The 19100-nt window shown below is 33.4% G+C and overlaps 1 long non-coding RNA gene across 1 annotated transcript; it reads left to right on the top strand.

Moving 5' to 3' along the window:
- The first annotated feature begins 16394 nt into the window (after nucleotides 1–16394).
- Nucleotides 16395–18889, top strand: LOC127144275 (uncharacterized). Its single transcript, XR_007815894.1, has 5 exons — nucleotides 16395–17257; nucleotides 17344–17671; nucleotides 17768–17855; nucleotides 18155–18330; nucleotides 18409–18889. It is a non-coding gene; the product is annotated as an uncharacterized LOC127144275 (long non-coding RNA).
- The last annotated feature ends 211 nt before the right edge of the window (nucleotides 18890–19100 follow it).

Raw genomic sequence — 19100 nt, 5'->3', positions numbered from 1 at the left:
ACTAACATGACTTCATTACGTTGTGTAGGGCATGCCCAATACAACCAACGTTTATTAGTTCTACAATGTAGTGGGGCCCGTCTAACACTCTCATTGTCTTTGCCGTAGTGGAGCTTGCCCAGCACTCACGACAGCATCGCTGTCACGGAGTACACTCAATGTCAACAACGGAACTTAACCTGTGTGCACACGGTATCCTCTAGCCTTAGACTCAAGATCTTAGTCATGTAGTCAATGGAAATATCATAAAGCATATGAAAACATTAAAACATGTATGCTTATCTTAACCTTGCATAAACTCAAACTTACTAAGCTTGTTTGAGGAAAAATAAAAAATCTTAAAATAATTCTTGCTTAAACTATGCTTTGCTTAAACAAATGCCATTTCAACTACATTTTAGAACTCATTAATTACGTGCTAACATATGGATTCCATTTAGAAATCTAAGCTCGAAACTCATACTCGAAAGCTAAACATAGAAATCATATATCATTTATAAATTCGTAGTCAAGCACGTTAAACATTTAGTTATAAGACACCCTTTTTAAAAGAATCAATTTCAAAATTTCTTTTTGTCACTCACAGTCTTAGACTAGTTCTTTGGTGTGTAAACCCGACCTATTTTCTCTTGGCCTATCAAACAATCAAAATCGAGTATTAGAAATATAAGTATTATGATCTTCAAATGTTATGCTTGACATGACTCACTAAAGATGATGCTTAAGAAGTCTATCTTTAAAAAAAATAAAACCATATTCCACACATTTCTCAGAATTTTCCAGATTCGCGGCATGAAATTCAAATGAACACAACTCTTCCAATACTTAACCAAAATCAGAGTTTTTTAGGTCAAAATCTTCATTTTAAAGTCCTTTATAACATACCTCAAGATATGTAAATCTGATTCCCTGTGTATAATCTCAGACATCCCTCGAAACAGAACCACTCTAACAATCGCGTACACCACGACCCCTTTAACTTGTCCCTACAATATAACTTATTTTTAGTTATTTTTGGTTCACGTTTTCTACATAAAAGTTGTATTAAATTAAATAAGCTTTCCAACCATACCAAATATAGATCCTATCTCTATTGGTACACCCTGAAATACTAAAAAAACCAGAGATCTTCTGATTTCGGGTGAAGACAACCTACCCTGTCTTCTCTGTCAAAATTCATCCAATGAACATCAAATTTGCTCAAGCTTTCTTCATAAAATTTGTTTAAAAATGAATTACCTTTCAATAAATTTAAACCTCACATCTTAATTCTTTTTGTGTAGCTCAAACCGATCAGAACACCAGAGGTGTGCAGCGTGGATCAAAATTTGTTATGATTGAAATTTCCTTTGAGTTTTTCCCCTTCTTCTTCAACCTTAGAGCTAAGAAATCTTCTTCATCTTCTTTAGATTCTCTCCAATTCTTCTCTCAAAAGAAATCTCTGAAATTTGGATGAAAATGGAGAGGAGTTGCTTGGCGGTGAAGGGAAAGAGAAGAAGAAAAAGAAAAATGGAATTTCCCTTTTCTCTTTTCTTCTTTCTCCCTTTTATATCATTTCTTTTCTCTCTCTCTCTCTCTCTCTCTCTTTTTTTTTTATAAAAACCATTAATTATATAAAAAATATATAATTAATTTCCATTTTTTATTCCTTTTATTTTATAAAAATCTAAAGAAAATATTGGATTTACAACTTACCTTCCCCTTTAAAAATTTCGTCCTCGAAATTTAGATGTCCTTAATTGAAAAGTATCGGGTATCTTTTCTTCATCTGATTTTCTGGTTCCCAAGTTGCCTCATCCACTCCGTGATGTCTCTTCAAAACCTTTATGAGTGAAATCGTCTTGTTTCTCAAAACTTATTCCTTTATGTCGAGGATCTGAACTGGTTCTTCATCATAACTCAAATCTTCTTTTCATTTCAACTGGTTGCTCTCACAAGACATGTGATGGATCTGATATATATTTTCTTAACATGGATACATGAAAAACATCATGTATTCGAGCAAGCTCAATTGACAACTCAAGTCTATAAGCTGCTGGTCCTACTCGTTCTGTTATATTATACGACCCAATATACCTAGGACTTAACTTACCTTTCCTTCCAAAAAGAATAACACCTTGCCATGGAGATAACTTCAAGAAAACTTGATCTCCAACTTGAAATTTTAAGTTTCTTCGTCGCCTATCCACATAACTTTTCTATTGATCTTGGGCTATTCTCAGGTTTTCTCTGATTAACTTAATATTGTTTGTCGTAATCTGAACTAACTCAAGATCTACTAGCTTCCGCTCTCCCACTTCATTCCAGTACACAGGAGTTCTGCATGGTCTGTCGTATAAGGCTTCATATGGTGCCATTTCGATACTAGATTGATAGCTATTATTATAAGCAAACTCTATAAGTGGCAAGTGGGTATCCCAACTTCCCTTAAGTTGAAGGACACATGCTCTCAACATGTCCTCTAAAGTTTGGATAGTCCTCTCAGACTGACTATCTGTCTGAGGATGAAATGATGTACTAAACTTTAGCCCTGTTCCTATTGCTTTTTGAAAACTAGGCCAAAATTTAGAAGTAAACCTTGGATCCCTATCTGAAACTATGGACACTGGCACTCTATACTGACTCACAATCTTATTGACATATAATCTTACTAGTTGATCTAACGTAGATGTCGCTTTAACTGGTTTAAATCATGTCGTCTTGGTGATTCTGTTTACTGTTACCCATATACCATCATGTCCACTGGATGTACGAGGTAATCCAAACAAAAAATCCATAGTAATATGCTCCTATTTCCACTCTAGCACTGACAAAGGATTAAGAAGTTCTCCTGGGCTCTGTCTCACTGGTTTAACCTGTTGACAAATCAAACATCTATCAACATATTTAGCTATCTCTTGCTTCATTCCAGGCCATCAATAAGTCTTCTTTAAAGTTCTGTACATCTTGGTGCTACCTGGATGTATAGCGTAAGCTGAAGTGTGAGCTTCTTCTAGAATAGCATTCTTAAGCTCACTTATATTCGAAATATATAATCTTCCCAATTTAACAATGACTCCATCTGTTCTCAGTTCAAACTTCACCTCTAAGCCTTTCTTGGATTTTCCAAGCTTCTTCTGTAAATTATTGTCCTTTGATTGTTTTATCATAATCTCAGCTACTAGAGAAGACCAGACCTGAAATTGAGCTAAGAGACTTACTGAATCCTCTGCAAATACTACTGCCTTGGAACCTCTTAACTCACTCAACAAAGCTACTCGAATACCAATTAAAGCACTCTTCGGAAGTCTTGACTTTCTACTTAATGCATCCGCTACTATGTTAACCTTATCTGGATGGTACTCTATAGTATAGTCATAATCTTTAATCAGTTCTAGCCATCGCCTTTGTCTCAGATTTAGCTCTTTCTGATAAAAAATATACTTCAAACTCTTATGATTTGTGAAAATATGGCACTTTTTCCCGAACAAATAGTGTCTCCAGATCTTCAATGCTAAAACAACTGGCGCTAGCTCAAGATCATGGGTAGGGTAATCACACTCATGCTTCTTCAACTGCCTTGAAGCATAAGCTATTACATTCCCATCTTGCATAAGCACACAACCTAATCCTTGCCTTGAAACGTCACAATAAACCACAGTCTTTCCCTATTACAGGGAGTGCCAAAATAAGTGATGTGACTAATCTCTTCTTCAATTCCTGAAAATTTTGTTCGCATTTATCTGACCACTCAAACTTAGCATTCTTCCTTGTCAAAGTTGTCAAGGGCAATGCTAATCGTGAGAAATCCTCAATAAAACACTTATAGTATCTTGCCAAACGCAAGAAACTACGTACTTCTGTCGCATTGGTTGGTCTTTCCCAGTTGACAACCGCTTCCACTTTTTGTGGATCGACACTAACTCCTTTTGCTGAAACTACATGTCCCAAGAATACTACTTGTTCCAACTAGAACTCACATTTGCTGAACTTAGCGTACAACCTTTTATCATGTAGAGTCTGTAGAATAATTCTTAGATCACGGGCTTCCCTATCAATTGAGTAAACTAGTATATCTCAATGAACACGATCACAAACTGATCTAAATACTGATGGAGGATCATGTTCATGAGATCCATGAAAAACGCTGGTGCATTCATTAAACCGAATGGCATAACTTGAAACTAATAGTGCCCATACCTCGTTCTGAATGCTCTCTTCGAAATATCTGATTCTCTAACCTTCAATTGGTGGTATCTTGACCTTAAGTCAATCTTAGAGCACAATGCTTCTTCACTTAGCTGATCAAATAAGTCATCGATGCGTGGTAACGGATACTTGTTACGTATTGTAACCTTGCTTAACTATCTATAGTCAATACATAATCTGAGGGTACCATCTTTCTTTTTCATAAATTGCACTAGTGCTCCCCAAGGCGATACACTAGGTCTGATGTATCCCTTGTCAACCAGTTCTTGTAACTGCACCTTCAATTCTTTAAGCTCACTCGGAGTCATTCTATATGGTGTCTGTGAAATAGGTGTTGTCCCTGGTAACAATTCAATAGTGAACTCGATCTTTCTATTAGGTGGCAAATTTGACAGATCATCTGGAAATACATCAAGAAACTCTTTCACCACAGAAACATCTTCTGACTTTAGCTTTTCTCTCTGCACTACTATCATGTGTGCAAGAAACGCTGTGCAACCTTTCCTCAACAATTTCTCAACTTTTAAAACTGAGATTAAACTCCTAGGAATGACCTTCCTCATATCTCTAAAAACCACTTTAGCAAAGCCTGGTTTTCTAAAAACCACTTCCTTCCTATGGCAATTCATAGATGCATAGTGAGCAAATAAGAAATTCATTCCCAAAATTACATATAACCTCTGTAACTCTAGTGGTATCAGATCCACTAGCATACTGATACCTTCTACTAAAACTTCACAATTATGCAACACCTCATTGACAAGTAAAATGTCACCAACTGGAGTGTATATGGCTAACCCCTTAGATAAAGGCTCTAGCATCTTATTCAACTTAGTCAGAAATATAATAGAAACAAAGGAATGCATAGCACTTGGATCAAATAAAACAACTGTAGGTACATTACAAATAAGAATCGTACCAATAATAACGTTTGGTGCATCCTCCGCTTCTTGTTGAGTTATAGCATAGACCTTTCCCTGTTGCCTGGGTCTTCCAACAACTCCCTTTTGCCTTGCACCGCTAGTGCCCTCTGTCGGAACCACTGAAACTCTCAATTGCTCAACTGTCTAGGACCCAAACTCCTTGATCTCTTTGAACTATCATGTTCAACTGTGGGCAATATTTCTTGAAATGTCCTGGCTGTCCACACTGGTAACACACACCAGTACCCATTAACCACTGACCCCGATAGTTCCTTGCACAACTCGTGCATGGGGTTCGCCTGATTATACTAGCAACAAACTTCTGACCTGGCTGCAGTTTTACTGTTGATCTAGTAGATTAACTAGGTATTCTATGGCTCTGTCTCTAAAAAACACTACCATAACTCATGTTCCTCGATGCTTAGTCTCCAGATCGACTCTTAACGTCTTGACGGTCTAAAGTATTTACCCTAGGTGTGAACCTTCACTGCTCACAGCCTCTAAACCTACTAGCTGTTGAAGCCCCACGACTAAGCTCTACGGTTGATTTCTCTTCTGTTATACTCTGTTCCACAAGAAGGACAGTCTCCACTAACTGAGAAAAATCCATCCACTTAGCAATGGTTGTAATTGGGGTACGTATTTCAAAACGCAACCCTCTTCCAAACCTTTGGCACTTGTCACTCTCAGATGCCATAATAACATCAGCATACCGTGAAAGCTTGGTATACTTTCTCTCGTACTCGGCCATTGAAAGTGATCCTTGTTTCAACCCTAAAAACTCATCCCTCTTCGCCTCGCAGTAGGTGCTGGGATAATACTTATTTTCGAATATGCCTCTAAAAGTCTACCAAACTAAAGTACGTTTTTCATTGCGCCTAGCTAATATGGATTTCCACCATCCTTCACCCTCTTTCTACAAAAAAAATATGGCCAATCTAAATTTTCGTTCCTCAGGATAATTCATCATGTCAAAACATTTTTCAAGCATATTCAACCAATCCTTTGCATCAGCTGGATCTATGGAACCCTCAAACATTGTAGCCCCTAACTTCTTCAGTCGTTCAATTCTGTATGTCTTTTAGATCACTGGGCTCTACTCTCTATGACCTTTTTATCTCCAGTGCAGTTCTTGCAAACCGCTCATTTCTTGCCTCAACTTGAACTCTTGGGGTATTAGATTCCCCTACAGACTGACCCTGAGTAGGACCTTGCATCTCGTCCTGATTCTGCCTGCGTCGTTTGCTAGTACGTGGTGGCACGACTCCTATAATATGTCAACACATTAGACATACTATAGATAGTTAACTCAAATGCATGATACTAAATGCCTACTCACATGTTAATCATAACTGGACTTACTTCTACCCTTACTTAGACCATACTCCACTAGTTCCCTTTAAGCTAACTTGACTTCCAACTATTTACTTTCCAGTTTCTTCTTAGAGCTAATTGCTCTATCTTCATTCTCATGGAGAAAACTGCTTTGATACCAAGTTGTTACACTCCTTCTCAGACTACCTGCTAGCTTAGACCGAATGACGACATGAAGCCGACCGACAACGCTTTTCTCTACCGATATTTGTCGACTCTGCTGAATTCTTTTACGTGATAAACTTGCTAATCTAGTATATAAACTATTATACATGCAACATAATATAGCGGAACCTAGACTATTCATATACATATATGAAGTGTAACCCAAAAATAACTGACTTCGCAAGTAAACCTAGAGACGCCTTAACCAAAACCTAACTAATAAGGTTTACACAACCGCAATTCCTAAAGCTTATACAAAATGTTGAGTATCTATATCATACAAAGATATATACATCATAACACAACATACTCTATGCGCAACTCTAACCACGTACTGGCAATCGATATCAGAGCTTCAGCAGACTAAGGCAGTCTATCAGGCACCGGGAACTCGATCTCTACCTGAAAAGTGGGTAAAATATTTTGGAAGGGTAAGCTATAAAGCCCAGTGAGTGAAAATACAGCTATAAAGCCCATTGAGTGAAAATACTTTAAAACTGTAAATAAGAACTCATTATAATCTTTGAAAACTTATAAATCTAATAAGCAAAGCGTTAACTGTAAATATTTTCAGAAAACAGCTCCTTTAAACATTCAATACGTATATCTATAAAATCTAGCAAGACATTTCTTGTTTATAAACTATTTAACTAACATGACTTCATTACGTTGTGTAGGACATGCTTAGTACAACCAACGTTTATTAGTTCTACGATGTAGTGGGGCCTGCCCAACACTCATAGCAGTATCGTTGTCACGAAGTACACCCAACCTTGACAACGAAACATAACCTGTGTGCACACGACATCCTCTAACCTCAGGCTTAAGATCTCAGTCATGTAGTCAATGGAAATATCATAAAGCATATGAAAACATTAAAACATGTATGCTTATCTTAAGCTTGTATAAAACTCAAACTTACTCAGCTTTTTTGTGGAAAAATCAAAAATCTTAAAATAATTCTTGCTTAAACTATGCTTTGCTTAAACAAATGTCATTTCAACTGCATTTCAGAACTCATTAATTACGTGGTAACATGAGGAGTCCATTAGAAATCTAAGCTCGAAACTCATACTCGAAAGCTAAACATAGAAATCATATATCATTTATAAATTTTTAATCAAACATGTTAAACATTTAGTTATAAAACACCATTTTTAAAAGAATCAATTTCAAAACTTCTTTTTGTCACTCACAGTCTTAGACTAGTTTCCCAGTGTGTAAACTCGACCTATTTTCTTTTGGCTAGTCAAACAATCAAAACCGAGTATTAGAAACCGAAATATTATGATCTTCAAATGTTAGACATGGCTCACTAAAGATGATTCTTAAGAAGTCTATCTTTTAAAAAAATAAAACCATAATCCACACATTTCTCAGAATTTTTCAGATTCATAGCATGAAATTCAAATGATCACAACTCTTCCAATACTTAACCAAAATGAGAGTTCTTTATGTCAAAATCTTCATTTTGAGATCCTCTATAACTTACTTCAAGACATGTAAATCTGATTTCCTGTGTATAATCTCAGACACCCCTCAAAATAGAACCACTTCAACAACCGCGTACACCTTGACCCCTTTAACTTGTCCCTATAATTTAACTTATTTTCAGTCATTTTTGGTTCATGAGTTCGGCATGAAAGTTGTACTAAATTGAATAAACTTTCCAACCATACCATATAGAGATCCTTACTCTATCGATACGCCCTGAAATACTAAAAAAACCAAAGATCTCTTGATTTCACGTGAAAACAACATGCGTTGTCTTCTCCGTCAAAATTCACCGAATGAACATCATAATTTGTTCAGGCTTTCTTCATAAAATTTGTTCTAAAATAAATTAGCTTTTAATAAATTTAAACGTCACCTTTTAATTCTTTTTGTGTAGCTCAAACCGATCAGAACACCAGAGGTGTGCAGTGTGGATCAAAATTTGTCATGATTGAAATTTCCTTTAAGTTTTTCTCTTTCTTCATCAACCTTAGAGCTAAGAAACCTTCTTCATCTTCCTCAGACTCTCTCCAATTCTTCCCTCAAAAGAAATCTCTAAAATTTGGATGAAAATGAAGAGGAGTTGCTTGGCGGTGGAAGGAAAGAAAAGAAGAAAAAGAAAATGGAATTTTCCTTTTTTCTTTTCTTTCTTTCTCCCTTTTATATTCTTTCTTTCTTTTTTTTTTTTATAAAAACCATTAATTATATAAAAAATTGTACACTTAATTTCTATTTTCTTTTATTCCTTTTATATTTAAAAAAACCCAAAGAAAATATCGGGTTTACATGAGCTCTTCTTTATAACGTGACAAAAATTGCACTGCCATGAAAAATTTCCACCCTCGTCACTTAACTTCTTAATCTTAGTCACATGTTGCGATAGGGGTTTGAAATCATCTTCAACGGGTGTTGTTGCTAGTTTCAATGTTACTCCTAACATTTAAAAAAGAAAACAAATGAAATTTGAAGTTTGACCACGGTGTATATGTTCACAACACAGAGGTTAAAAAAACTTAATTTTTTTTTTTTTGAAAAAGATTAAAACTTTAGTTGATTTGATAGTTGATAGTTGTAAAAGATTAAAATTTTGACAAAGATTAAAACTTTAATAGAAAAAAACTAAAACTAATAGAAAATAACTAAGAAAAAGTACATGATAGTAGGTTTGGTTGCCGGCAAACAGTAGTGGTTGATGGCGAGCAAGGAGCGATTGTATTGGCCGACAATGAGACTTGACTCTTTGCTAGAAGATGAAAGCGAAAGATGAAAGTAAAAGATGAAAGCGAGAGATGAAGGGGAAGAGGCGTGCACTCCATGAAAGAAATTTTGGGAATATTTTATTCTTTATAAGATTAAGTGGGCTTGGGCTTGACTTCACCAAATACATTCATTTATAAAATACAATATATTATTATGCACTTTAATATATTGCACTTATACATTGAGTTTTAATGGGTTGCCGACTTTGAGCTTCTTTTTAAATTTAAATTGTGCTCGCCTGGACGTGGAGGGACAATTACAAAAAAAAGAAAAAAAAATCGGGACATGAAATGTGGTGTGTCAGACACATGTTCCCAACGTGTCCGAACGAATTTGTGTCCCCTAGTTTCTAACATTGATACCAACTCTAATACGAAGTATACGTGCTTCTTAGTTCACACTCATGTTTTTATTTATCAACCTTTGCCAAAAATACAATCATTACATGTGATAATACTTTGCCACTTCATGCTAAATCATTGCATCTCGTACTACCACATGTCCATGTTGGTCGGTTATATATATATGCTATATATAATTTCTATATAAATATATTATATGTGTATATAATATATACAGTGTCTCTAGGAATTCATATATACGATGTGTACCAAACCCTAAATAATGTTACTAAACGGGTCCTAAATGTTTGCAAAATAATTCAAATAAAAATACTAAAGAAATACTTTGTTCAAACCCTAAATAAAACATGAAAATAAAATGGTCTTATGTTAAAATGAATTAAGGGTGAGCATGAGAAATTGAAAAATTGAGTCGAATGATCGAAACTGCTAGAATAGAAAGTGAATGCTCGATTTTTTCTTCAAAATAGTTGGAGTAAATCGAATCCATCTCGAGCCAGTAAGAGGGTTGAGCCCCTTTTTCAAGACCTGGATTCAGTCCATATGAGAACAACCTATCTACTAACCCTAAAGTGGGTAGGAGGAAATTTCGTCTTGCACCCTTGATTCCTAGATATCCATCTGATCTAACCCCTGAAATAGGAGGTTGTTGGGCCAGTAGTTTTGACCTGCCCTTGCTTGTGTAGATTTGAGGATAATTCCATGTGAATAGAATTTTATAGTTAACTCAAAAATAAGATTAAGTTACCTAGGTCATCAATAATCGAAATAGTCAATTTCATACAGTCAACTGTATTATAACATATTTATGTCTAGACTATAACTCAAACTTGATAGTTCACCTTGTGAGACTAGTAGTGACTATTTCATTGATGTATACTATAGACTGTTTAGGCTATAACTCGAACTTGATACACATTTATGTCTTTACATATAGTTCAAGTCCACACTAAATAGCCTCGAGACCTTAATTTATTGGATTCAAGATTATAGTATTCAATTTTCACTGATAAGTCTTCAATAACCACTTTGCATATTAAAATATAATTTTAAACTACAAGCTACGAGTTTTAAGATATAAATTCTAACATAAGGGACTCACTACTAGTCTCACTAGATGAACTATTAACTTTCTATTAGACATACACCCTGAATCATATCAGCCTTTTGGTCACATAGAAGCACATATTAATCGTATAAGTGAACTTGCGAACACGTATTAGTCAATACAGTCAACAGTCTATAGGTGGTGATCCCATAGTGTAACGACCCAAACTTTTAAACTAAGTTAATGTCATTACTCAAAAGACAAATAACAATTTACACTTTCTCTTAAAAAGATGAACGACTAAAAATCTTATAAATTCAATACCAAATAAATTGATGTAGAACATCCTCCTTTCTTAATGTTTCTTTAAAGTTCTTTAATATTTCTTTTGCTAATTCTTGAGTATCTTGAATTACCATTCTTGTATCTTGAGATTAGTTATTCTTTAGTTAATTCTTGTATCTTGAGTTCTAAAATAACTAACTCAATTCTAAAGTTAGTTCTAAAATAACTAACTTCAACAAACTCTTGTAAATTTCCAACTAATTATAAAAGACTTCCCCTCTCGTTAATAAAAAATATCATAAGTATTATTCATAAAAATCCTAAAGACTTTGCATTACTGCATCAATTGGAATCAGCTTGATCCTAGCTCACCCTTCCCACAAAAACTTGGATCTTACCACTCATTACCATGGAGTAGAAGCCTCCTTCGACTAACGCTTGTAGTTGGTAAAACAAGCTGTTGAAGAACTTCGAAAAGAACAATCGGATATACAACAATCTTTAGTAGAACTAACTAATCTTTTTACCTGATTTCATGTCCAACATGAAGAAGCAATCCAGCCCCCAAGAAACCCAATTTCAGCAAACCAAGAAAGACAAGAAGAACCAAGAAACCCAACTACAAATCAAGGATAACCAAGAAATCAACCTGTTCACATCCACAATAACCAGCTATATGGAAACAACTTACCTGGACAATTGTTAGACGATTTTGACTCTTCCGATAAAGACAGTTAGCTGAACATTCATCAAGAACCATAACGAGGGCTTAGACTTTAACCATATTTTCAAGAAGATCAAGAAGTATGTATGAAAGTGGATCTCCCTACCTTCAATGGTCGAATGGACGTGGAGAAGTTTCTTAATTGGATCAATAATGTAGAAAATTCTTTCGACTATGCCAATACATCCCAACACAAGAAGGTCCGATTAGCTGCTCTCAAACTTCATGGTGGCGCAAGTGCTTGGTGGGATCAATTACAAAATAATAGACGATTATTTGGTAAACAGCCAATAAGAAGTTGGCCAAAGATGTTACGTCTAATGAAGAAGAGATTTCTACTAATCAACTACCAGTAACTACTTTACAATCAATATCAACAGTGTCATCAAGGCTCACGAAGCATCATGGATTATATAGAAAAATTCTATAGACTTGGCCCTCGAAATAATCTTCCTAAAATCGAACACCAATAAATTTCCATGTTAATTCATGGTCTACGAGATGAGATTAAAGATATTGTAAACTTTTCTTTCAGATGTCATCTCCTTAGCTTCTAAGATTGAAAACAGTGTAGATCAAGAAAACAAAGATTTCTCAAAGAAAGAACAATTAGGACAAACAGCAAAAAACTAACCCAACTAATTCATTTAGAAACTTTCAACAAGGAAGTTCCTCCACAACCTTACAGCCCACCAAGAAAGATGAAAACCTACTAAAGATTCCAGCCCACCAAACCTGGTGAGAATACCACAAAAAAGAAGGTTGACAATACTTATAACCGTCATACTTTGGGTAAATGTTTTAGGTGGGATCAACAAGGACACCTCTCCAATGAGTGCCCTAAAAGGAGGATTTTAACAATTGAAGGGGGACAAGAAGGGGATGACTCAGATGACAACATCTATGAGATTTCAACTCAAGACGAAGGAGATCGATTATCTTGTGTAATTTAAAGAATTCTCTTCACTACCACAACTGATCGGATACCTCAAAGGAATTTTCTTTTTCGAACAAGATGCACCATTAACGGTAAAGTGTGTCAAGTTATCATTGATAGTGGTAGTAGTAAAAATTTAGTGTCTAAAAAACTAGTTTCTGCCAAAAATTTAAAAACTAATCCACACCTGAATCCCTATAAGGTTGGTTGGATAAAAAAGGGGGAAGAAGCTACTGTTAGTGAGGTTTGCACCATTTCTTTATCAATAGGAAAATACTATAAATACTAAATTATATGTGACATTCTAGATATGGATACTTGCCACATACTTCAAGGACGATCGTGGTAGTATGACACTGATTACGTTCATAGAGGTAGGGCTAACACTATTGAATTTGATTAGATGAGTTGTCGTGTAGTTCTCTTACCTATAGGCAGCCTCCCCGAAACAAAACATAACCCTAATAAAGAAAAACAGCTTTTTTTAGTAATTAAGGGTAATGGGCTCCTACCTCCAAAAACGACACCTATATTAACCTTTGTTATTAAAGGAAACAACATTGCACCTACAGAAATCACATACCTAGTAAGATAACAAACCTTCTAGCTAAATTTTCAAAAATCATTGAACCAACTATTTCACTGCCACCTCTTAGAAATATACAGCACAATATAGACTTAATGCTCGGTAGTACCTTACCTAATCTGCTACACTATCAAATGAACCCTAGGGAGTACAAAATCTTACATGAACAAATAAAAGAACTCCTTAGCAAAAGTCATATCCAACCTAACCTAAGTCCTTGTGCTGACCCATCCCTATTTGCTAAAAAAAAATGGCAGCTGGAGACTTTGTGTGGATAGTAGAGCTATAAATAAAATTACAATCAAATATAGGTTCATTGTGGTATACTTTGATGACATACTTATTTGTAGCTCCTCTAAGAAAGATCACTTAAAACACATCCAGCTACTTTTTACATCCTTACAAGAAAATGAATTACAAATTAACCTTAAAAAATATGAATTTTTGTGCTATAGTATTCATTTTCTTGGATTTCTTATAAGTTGTAATGGTATTTCTGTTGATCCTAAAAAGATTGACTTTATTAGTTCTTGGTCAATACCAAAAACTCCAAAAGATATTCAATGCTTTTTAGGTTTTGCCTCTTTTTATAAAAGGTTCATAAAAAACTTCAGCACTATTGCAACACCTAAGACAAACTGTTTAAAAAAAAAGGCAGTTTCCAATGGGGTCAAGGCGAAAAAGACAACTTTTGTCAATTAAAATTAGCTTTAGCTAGTCCCCCTGTTTTAAAACTACCAAACTATTTGAAGTCACTGTAGATGCTTCAGGTTTAGGTATAGGAGCTATCATTAGTCAAGAAGGCCACCCCTTAGAGTATTTTAGTGAAAAATTAAGTACTTCTAGACAAAATTGGAGTACCTATAAACAGAAACTGTATGCCATTGTGCGTGCTCTAAAACAATGGGAACATTATCTACTTGCTAATACTTTTATCTTGCTTACTGACCACTTTTCACTTAAATTTCTGAATTAAAAAAAAAACAATCAGTAGAATGCATGCTCGATGGCTACAATTCTTGCAAAGATTCGACTTTGTAATTAAACATACTCCGGGTAAGTCTAATAAGAACCTTTTATTTAAATATAGTAAATGATAAAAATATTTAGAAATATATGGTAGTTTCGAAAATATTTATTAGATTATCGTAGTTTTTAATAGGTATGGTGTTCAACACCCGACCTATATTTAAAAAAAGAAAAGAAAACAAAGGTCTGATCTTCAAAATCAGACCTACCTATATTAAAAAAAAAAAAAAACAAAGGTCCGGACTTTAAGGCCAAACCTACCTATATTTAGGAAAAAAAATAAAAACAAAGGTCTGGTCTTGAAGACCATATATATAAGGAATCTGAATCTCATGCCTCTGCCTTGTATGAATGATCTTTCACAGCTATTCCATCAAAAATAGCTGCTCATGAACATTTTTCTCTCTTTAAATCTTCTTCCAATCTTCTTCCTCCCCACGTATTTTCTTCTTATTCTTTTTTCTTTTGGTGAACCACTAATTTTCTTCTTTTTCTTTTTTCTTTCGGTGAATCACTGCCCAAACTTCCAATTTTCTTCTTCCCCACAAAATTTATTCTTCTTTTTCTTTCCAGCGAAGTACTAGATCTCCCTCATCGGTGATAGAATATGTTTTTCTTTAATTTTATTATAGTTATTATTTTAATTATTGTTATATTTTGTTAAATGGAAGGATTATAGATTTATATTTAATTAAACATAATTTTGTTAAATTTTTTTAGTTTTGTTGTTAAAAAATTAAAGATAATTTTGTTATTATTATTTTTAATTGTTATTAGATTTTGTTAAATTTAAGGGGTAGATTTATGTTTAATTAATTACTCATAATTTTGTTAACTTTTTTATTTTTATTAAACATAATTTTTTTAGATTCTGTTGTTAAATAATTAAATATAATTTTGTTATTATTATTTTAATTGTTGTTAGATTTTGTTAAATTTAAAGGATTTAGATTTATATTTAATAATTAAGCATAGTTTTGTTAAATTTTATTGATTTTGTTAAATATAATTTTGTTAAATTTAAAGGGTTTATATTTATATTTAATTAATTAAGTTTTGTTAAATTTTCCTAGTTCTCTTAAACATAATTTTGTTAAATTTAGTTAGTTTTTTTGTTAAATAACTAAAGATAATTTTGTTATAATTGGTTTAATTTTTGTTAGATTTTGTTAAATTTAAGAGATTTAGATTTATGTTTAATTCTCAAGCATATTTTTGTTAAACATAAGTTTGTTAGATTTTGTTGTTAAATAATTGAAGATAATTTTGTTATTATTATTTTATTTGTTATTAGATTTTGTTAAATTAAAATATTTAGATTTATGTTTTAATTAATTAAAGAAATTTTAGTACATAGATAAATTGTACTTAATATTTTATTTTGTGTGTTTTTAATAATTTATACTAAATTTCTCATAATATTATATATATATATATATATATATATATATATCTAATTCTTTTTGTAGTTTTGTTGGGTTGGATTAATATCAAAAAAGAAATAATCAACGTCAGCTTGAAGAAAATGTATAATCGTTCTTCAATTTGTAAGTTTATTTTCATTTAATATTGATCTATAATTTTATGATAAAAAATTATTAAGGAGCATATTATTAGTGATCTATGATATCATTTTGATATTAAAATTATGTTATATGCATATTACTACATTATTTATGGTTATGTAAATGTTAGAAAGAGACCCTAGTATTAAGTCAAATTTAAAAATTAGATTTATATAACTATTAAAAAATCCCAAAGATCATAATTTAAAATTTTGTATACTATTATATTGGAATGTACTATTGTATGTTAAATAGTTAAATGATTTTAGAAATCTTAAATATTTGAAAATTGAACTAAATAATTTATTATTCTATTATGCATAAGCTTATTGTGTACAAAATGAAAATATAAAATAAATTTTAATTTATGTGTACAGTTATATTAATAAATAGTAGCTAAGATTGTTTTTTATTTTTATAATATATTGTTCGCTTTTTTTCTTTTTTAGAAAAAGACGGACAAAATTTTGGGATTTATATTATTTATGAATCCATATGATCGATGGAATTGATGGAATCAATTATGACCAACCAACTTGTGGAGGTTTTACCATAAGTGTGAATAGTGGAATTGTCTTTGAACAATTTATTGAAATCGTAGGATCATTAGTTGGTATAGATATACACATAAGTCATATAGAAATGATATATAGACATCCAAATCTAACTCCCTCGAGACTAATAAGGTTTACATCATTCTCTATACCAAATGAACAAGCAATGAAAACTATGTTTTCAATTGCAATGCCAATCACGAACATGGTGCATCTATATGTCAATGTGAGTAGAGTGGGTTTGGCTATAAACCTGAATTCAAAACCATTTGACCAGTTTAAAGACCGAACTCAGGTTATTATCTCTGAATCTGAACTAGTTGCATTGTCGTACATGACGATGAAGAAATGGTGGCTAATAATGAATATAGGGACTTTCGAACAGAAACAGATGATGAGTTTGAAGAGTTTGACTTTGATGGTTGTGAACATGAATTATCATCAAATACACTCACTCAGATAGATATGGATGTAATAGATAGTATCTGTTAGCACGACCCGATTGTAGCCCCCATGGTTATTGACAATTCAGAACTGTACAAGAAAATGATATGTCAAAATAAAGAAACACTTCAACATATGATAAAATGTTTTGCCATTAAGAATCATGCACGATATGAGGTAGTGGAATTAACACCGACTATCTGGGCAATTCGATGTAAGAAGTGCACTATCACCTTACAGGACATAGAAGTATTGTTAGGGATACCTACCGATGGAGAACCTGTTATCAGTCAAGTGCATGAAGACTGGATAAATTTATGTAAGATGTTACTTGTGTGGTACCACTTGCTAATAAAATAAAGGGATCAAGATAAAATCTCACGTGGTTAACGTCACAATTTCCAGGACTTGATGACGATGCAGAAGAGAAAATAATCAGATATGCAATAGCATACATTTTACAATTAATGGGTGGAAGCCCAGGTAGTTTTGTGCATCTGATGTTCCTATAACTATTGGGTGATTTACATGAGGCGGGTCGATACCCGTGGGGTAGAGTGTGCTTGGCATGGTTGTCTAGACAACTATGCAAACCATCGAAGCGAGATGTTCGTGACATTGCTGGTCCCTTGATACTTTTTCAAATATGGGCTTGGGAACGATTTCCCACAATAGCTCCCCAGCTTAGACATGCAAATGATCATCTACTACCTGGACGAGCACTTGGTTCACTGTATGCTATTTTATTTTAAATTATATCAAACAATAGTTTAATACTAGATGAGTGATATAACTAAATCAAAATCTAAAATTTACTTTATTAATACAGATGAAGAGACCAATTTTGTGTAACTAGATCAGCTACTCATGTAGTTAGTCAATATAGGTACATGTTCGACCTTCTTCAGCGTGATCAGGTATTCGATACTGAAAATTTAATTTCTTCATACATTAGTAAACATATATTTATTTATTTTTAATGTAATGTGTGATGATTCAAATTACTTGGGAGTCTTACAAAAATGTAATTGATAATTTGCCAAAATTTTTAAGAACAATCAAGATATATGACAGACCATTAGTCCTCTCATATGTTTCTATATTGGTGAGTGGCATCATCCCGATAGGGTACTCAGACAGTTTAGCCTTAAACAAAATATCTTATTAGTATGCAATGCTGAGCCACTTCTACATAACATTGACTTGAGAGTTACAGATTGGTCCGACAGGGTTGCACATTTAGTAGTGCAATGGCGATCTCGTAGAAGATTTATGACAATAGGAGTTTCAATTCAGTAATTTGATATGGATGTGACTCAAGAATACATCCACTGACATAATAATATTACGAGGCTCAACATCACTCGACAAGGAGTAGTCATTGGTCATCTGGTACATATTTAAATATTGTATAATTAATTAAATTATGTACTCAATTAAATATTTCTAATTTTTTTTTACAATTTACAGAGATCGAACAACGCAAGACTTCATGATGTTATAGATGATCCATAACAAGTCCTTGATATATGTAATAATAATGAGAGGTACATGGAGGAGATACATAATATGTACGATCTACCTATTGTACCTCCACTAGTTCATAGGGGGCGTGTTCGAGTAGAAGAAGCTGAACTCAATGAAGTTTACCATAATGTGGAAGAAGCGCCTCCTACGACACAGACATAGAGCCAAACTCCTTATAGTAGTCCGATGATTATGATTCAGGGGTTGGTCTATCGTCTTCATACACGGATGTCAGTCCATCAACTTCTTACATGCATGGACACGAACGTGACTATGGGGAACATAACGAATATCTGTATCATGATGCACATGTAGAAGTATCAGATCGACAAGAGTACCAACAAGAACCAGAGAACCAAGAGGATCGAGAACAACATAGGGTTCAGAGTCAACGTCCACAACCAGCTCGAAATCGACGACGTCGGAGTTGTAGAACACATTGATTTTCTTTTATCAATTAAATAAATGTAATTCAGTTATTAAAAATTATTTTAATTTACATTTAATTTTTCAATTACCCGTCATTATTAAAAACGATTCATCTAATTATTTAATTATTTAAAAATATTCATCTAAATTTTAATATTGAAAAGCAATAACAAAATTTTTTTTTTTACAAAACTATTAAAATGAAT

The sequence above is a fragment of the Cucumis melo genome, chromosome 12 (assembly GCF_025177605.1).
Source record: "Cucumis melo cultivar AY chromosome 12, USDA_Cmelo_AY_1.0, whole genome shotgun sequence".
Classification (NCBI taxonomy): domain Eukaryota; kingdom Viridiplantae; phylum Streptophyta; class Magnoliopsida; order Cucurbitales; family Cucurbitaceae; genus Cucumis; species Cucumis melo.
Note: the sequence above shows the minus strand (reverse complement) of the source record. Positions and strands in the feature narration are given on the sequence as shown.